This window comes from Amia ocellicauda, chromosome 9, assembly GCF_036373705.1.
Source record: "Amia ocellicauda isolate fAmiCal2 chromosome 9, fAmiCal2.hap1, whole genome shotgun sequence".
NCBI lineage: Eukaryota > Metazoa > Chordata > Actinopteri > Amiiformes > Amiidae > Amia > Amia ocellicauda.
Window position 1 is genome coordinate 1,255,001 of NC_089858.1, and position 5,917 is coordinate 1,260,917.

Below are 5,917 nucleotides of genomic sequence, written 5' to 3' on the forward strand. Positions count from 1 at the left end.
TAAATAATAATAATAGTGGTGATATGTAAAATTGGGGGGGTGGCATGGGGGGGTGGCATGGTGGTGGTGTGGGGTGGTGGTGTGGGGTGGTTTGGTTAGCACTGCTGCCTCACAGCTCTAGGTCCCAGGTTCAAGTCTCATCTCTGGGTGCCTGTCTGTGTGGAACTTGCATGTTCTCCCCATGTCCAAGTGGGTTTCCTCCAGGCACTCCAGTTTCCTCACACTGTCTAAAGACATGCATGTGAGATTAATTGGCAATGCTAAATTGCCCGGTAGGTGTGTGTGTGTGTGTTGCCCAGCGATGGCCTGGCATCCTGTCCGGGTGTATTCCTGCCTCACACCCTGCCAGGATTGGCTCCAGCATCCCTGCAACCCTCACCAGGATAAGCAGTTTCAAAAATGGATGGATGGATGTAAAATGAAAAAAAAAAAACTTATATTTCTCCATAAATACACATTTTTTGGAAAATATGTCCATATATATCAATATATAAGTACATACATACAGGGGTGATTTTCAGATGGGGTAATAGCTAGCCACCTCCTGCAGTGGTTTATTTGTTATGCACAGTTACTGATCTCATCAGTCGGGTGCAGATGAGGTTGAGGAGGTGTCAGATCTCCTGCAGCTCCCCGGTGTCGGTGTCGGCCGCTCTGCTGACCGCTGCTGTGTAGCTGTGCTGGCTGTGCTGCTGGGCTGCTCTATGTATGTTCTGGATGGGCTCCACTCTGGGTCTGCTGTCCTGTGGTCGGGCGTATCCAGGCTGGGGTCTGCGGTGTCCGGGCTTGGGAAGGTGGTGTGCAGGTGGAGGGCGGGGCTGAGGTCATTTGTGCCTGTGTGTATAATAATATGGCTGGGGGAGCCGAGGCTCTCCTCGGACAACTGCTGCATGGCCCTCTCTGTGGTCGGGCACCAGACCTTGGACATCTTGCAATCAGGGAAGAGCCGCTTTTCATGTATGAGTTTGCCATTGGAGTCTATCAGCAAGGCTACTTCAGTGTTCTTCTTCCTGGTAGCCTTCCTGTGTGAGGGGGTCTCATCTGTGTTTGGTTCAGCCTGTGTGTGGGGTGCGGAAGTTTTGTGAGTGGCGTCGGGGTCCAGGTGTGTGTTTGGTACAGTGTGTGTGTTGGGTTCAGGGTAGGTGTATATGTTGGGTGCAGTGTGTGTGTCGGGCTCAGGGTGTGTGTTGGGTGCAGTGTGTGAGTGGTGTGTTGTGTGAGAGTCAGTATGTCTGGATGTCATTGGGGTGGGGGGGCTCTGCACAGTGTGCACTGCTGGGTTTCTTGAGGGCTGGTTGTTGTGGGCAGTGAGTTTGTAAAGCTGCTCCCTCAGGCTCTGCACTGTCTTGTCTCTGCGTTGCAGCTGCTCTCTCAGGGCTGTCAGCTCCTTCATCACGGCCTCCCTGTCCTGATGCAGCTCCCTCACCTCCTCCCTCAGCTCCCTCACTGTGACCTTGTGCTCGTGTTGGACTCTGTTGAGCTGGTCTGTTAGCTGCTCTGTGGTGTTGGAGGTTGTGAGCTCGGCCAGCACCAGCTCTTTTAGCTCCATCAGCTCCACCTCCAGCAGGGACATGTTCTCCCTCAGCTGGGACACTGTGTCAGGTGTCTGAGGGGTGTCCTGCGCTGGGCTGCGTGTGGATTCCTCGCTGTTCTCTGGCGCGGCGCTCTCCCCTCCGTTGACAGGGCAGTGTGGGGCTAGACTCTCCTCCTGTGTGGCTGCGTCTGTGCTCTTTTGGACTGTGTGGACACGTCTCTCCTTCTGTTTCTCTGTCAGCCAGTGTTTTCAGTGAGTGGAACTGATTTTCGAAGGTGCCCAGGCTGCCCTCGCTGCCCTGTATTAAGACTGTTCCAGTGTGGTACAGATGATTGTCAGCATGGAGGTGTCTGGGTCATCTTCCTCACTGATTGACACCTGCCTTCCTTTACTGATGCCTCTTTTTAATGTGCCTGTACAGTTGACAGATGGCAGCGTGCCAGGCGTCGGTGTGCTTGGTGTAGAAGACCAGGTTGCTGGTGACTAGCTGGTCTCCAGTCTGAGAGAAGTCGGCTCTGAGAGTCTCTGGGTTGTCCTTCAGTATCTGTTGTTTGTGACTCTTCCTGGCCTGAGCGTTCCTCAGGTCCTTTGGGTACTGGATTGCACAGCTCCTGGGGCTGTGTCTTGTGCTGCTGAGCTACTCATTAGCTGTGTGTGAAACTGCAACTATCCACTACATAGTGCACTATTTCGGGTGTCGGCCATTTTGTAGTGGTTCTCTACATCTTGTTCCCTACATTTGTTCACTCATTCTTACCCACAATGTAATCTGATTTTCAGGGTACTTACGATGTACACTCTCCGACCCCTATTTCCTAGAATCCAATGCGGAGATGGCAGTAGAGTGCAAAAATAAATTGCAAATGGTGGATGCAAACACCGGAGGCGGCAACTTTTACAAATGTAAGTAACTGTTTTATTAATAAATAATACATCTGTATCAAGATATGAAGAAGTCAAATTATACATATTGATGGACTCATTTATGATTGGCCACTAACTCCGCTTGAATGCAATTTTTGACTCTTAACTAGCAAGGGTAATTTTTACAGTCTGGATTTCATGCAGCAAATGATAATTTGTTGGATTGTTCACATTTATTATTTATCATATGTAACTGCTGTACTCACATACACTTTATAAAATAATGTACCGAAGATAGTCTATTGTTTTAGGGACAGATGAAGACGTAACGTGTCTCATAATGAGCAGGATGGCCGATGGGCATCTCTTCTCTTCGTAGGAACGCTGCCCAGCTTGGATGGGAGTGAGTTTGAAGATTACTTTTCCTCAGGAATTAGTAGAGTTCAGTTTATATGTCTAATTAGTAATATTTAAATCATTACATTATATGCATTATATGCAGAACAGTACTGAAAGAGATGGGTTTGCTTGATGTGGTAACCCCTGCCAAAGCTGCCATAAAGTGTGAAAACTTTAAAAAAACCTACAAGTGTAAATTCATCGTAGTAATATATACAGTTCTGCTTGTAAATTTACATCATTTGCAGCATCTGCAAGATGTTTTTTTAATGATGCATACAAGTAGCTTTTTTTTAGTACTGCATTAATTAAGCTATTTGATATTACAGATATGTGCATACATTTCACAGATCCAGATCATAAGTACATTTACAAATGATCATACAAGTTTGAGACCACTTAAGCGTGAATAAATGAAGAGAAAATTATAATTTTGGGTTAACTATTCTTTTAAAACCATACTGAATGAATTTATGCTGTCAGAGTCTTGTTATATGAAAATGTCATGTATCTCTGTAAGATGCATCATTCTCTTCTAAATCATTTTTAGCAGCTAAGGGAGCCACCCACTGGAGTTGGGACTGAATCAGGGGAATCCACTGCAGGAACATGAAGTGGTACAACCTCATGGATGGAGGCAGTAGGTGGGAGGGCATCCATCCAGCCTCCCATCCCAATTGCCTCATCAGAGGAAAACTCCATTGTTGCTGCAGTGAGTTCCCCTGAGGAGCCAGAGCATGGGAGGGAGTGGAGATGAAAGGCCAGCAAAGAGACAGAGAAGGGACTTTTTTTAGAGAGAGAGGCTGAGAGGGCAGAGGAGAGAATGAGAAGAGATGAGATGAGGGAGGAGAGATTTCTCTCAATTCTTGAAAAAATTGTGGATTTTTTAATTTTTATTATTTGCAATACAAAGTTTGATTTGAGTCATGTTTGTTCTTTTTTATACCAACAAATACCCTACATCCTTATTCATAGTTGAACTATATAATAACTATATATTAGATCAGTAAAAAGTCATTTATAGAAACAGATTTGATAAATAATCATGATGTTGTAGGGCTGGAGGAAGATCTTTTTAAATTGAATTACACATTATAATAATTGAATACAAATACTAAACCATCAACATGTCCTTTATTAAAATAAAAATAAAACAGCAGAGACCAGCAGATACTAATGCAAAGTATTTATAGCTGAGGGAGATTCCATAACATAAAGACCGGCACCGTTTACTAGGTTAAGGATATAACATATATATATATATATATATATATATAGTAAATACCTTGTACTGGACAAATTATTTTGTTTTTGCTAGGGTTAAGCTATTACCTAATTTTAGAAACGGTTTAGTTTGTTTTTGCCCTGTGCCAGTGCTGAATGACACTCCTCCCCTGCGAAGGTATCAGTGTCTCTTTCTCGTTTTGTTGCGGTTGTTCTGCTTTTTGCTTTGCTAGTCTGAAAAAGCATATTAAATCGATCTATCTTTCTAGTAATTTAATTCTAATTAAATCAATGTTTATTGACTGTATTTTGTGTACAATGATGAATTGAATACACACATGCAACAGTTATTCTTATTATTCCGTCTCTTGGTTGTGTTTGTGCTTATTGCTGTGCATGTCTGAAAAGTAAAGGCTTATTCTGTTGTATTCTAGTACTTTTATATGTTTAGTTTGTCTAATTTACATAATTACAAAATGTATATATCTGTAGAAAACCAATACACTATTTTTTAAGTCTTAATAATACACAAAGAAAAGTTAAGCAACTTAAGAAAAACTCTAAATTCACTCTGAACTCAGTGCGCACACATGACGCTGATGTGCACATACATGACTGCACACAGAAAGAGGAATTGTCAGCAAACCATCAAACACATGCCTGCAGTGGCCATTCACAACTAGAAAATATGGAAAATTCCCTGCCGTTTACCTTTGGCATAACTCGACAGCGCAGACTCCCATATTGAAAACTTGAATATTCAATTTGATCGAGCCCCCTCTCTTTGAAACGGCAGCCTTGCGGCACATTTGCCTCACTGGGCCTCAGCGGCTCACACTCGCAGTGCATCAAACACACCGGCAGATCAAACAGGAGTTGTATTGGCCGCAGCATAAAGAAATCAGCTGGCTCTCCAACCACTGTAGTTATGTCCCGAAGTTAATTCATTTAATGAGATTGCCGATTTATAATGACAGTGATTAGCAAATTTTAAATATATATATATATATATATATTCACAAAATTCCAGCACTTTCAAGCACTTTATTCAAAACTCAAGCACTTTCACAACCTTGAAAATACCACCTCAAGGATTTCAAGCACCCATACGAACCCTGGCTCAAGCTCCTGCAGAGATGGGAAGCGGATTACTCTGTTTGATCTGGAGGATCTTTTTTGTGACTCTGAACAATCATGTACACTGTCGAATGGGGTATGTCAAATGCTCTGCAAACAACCCAGTAAGACGTTGCACTTGCCAGCCAAAATGTAAAGATCAGAATTTCAAGATCTTGACCCCATCCGTGGTCACAATCCTCACAGAGGGTGGTAATGAGGTAGGCCAGGGTTTGTCTGGTAAGCCTAAAGTCTAGCCTCAGGTCACTTGTCCCATCCAGGAACAACCTGAGCACAGGCACTTGCGGTTTCATCCGACAGTAAGGAGTTGGGGTCCCAAACTAAAATAGAAAAAAAAAAAAAAAAAAAATATATATATATATATATATATATATATATATATATATATATATATTATTATTATTTTTAATTCTTGGCAGACGCCCTTATGCAGGGCGACTTACAACATAAGTGCAAGACAAAGTGCAAGAATACAGTTAAGTAAAGGCATCAATCATTTCAAATTCAAATTTACATTAAACAGAGCAATTCAAAGTATAATGCATTTTACAACTTCCAATTTACACAGGTAAGTACAGTAAGTGAGGTCCTACATCCTGGAAAGTAAAAGCTAAGTGCCGTCAAGATGTTGGGTCACAGTCAAGGGCCACGGGAAAGGGAGCAAGAAGGAAAACAATCAATAATACAAGTATTAGTAAAGCAAGAAGCATGGTAAAAAGTGCTATCTAATGGGGATTAAAAGGACTAATATTGCGAGTA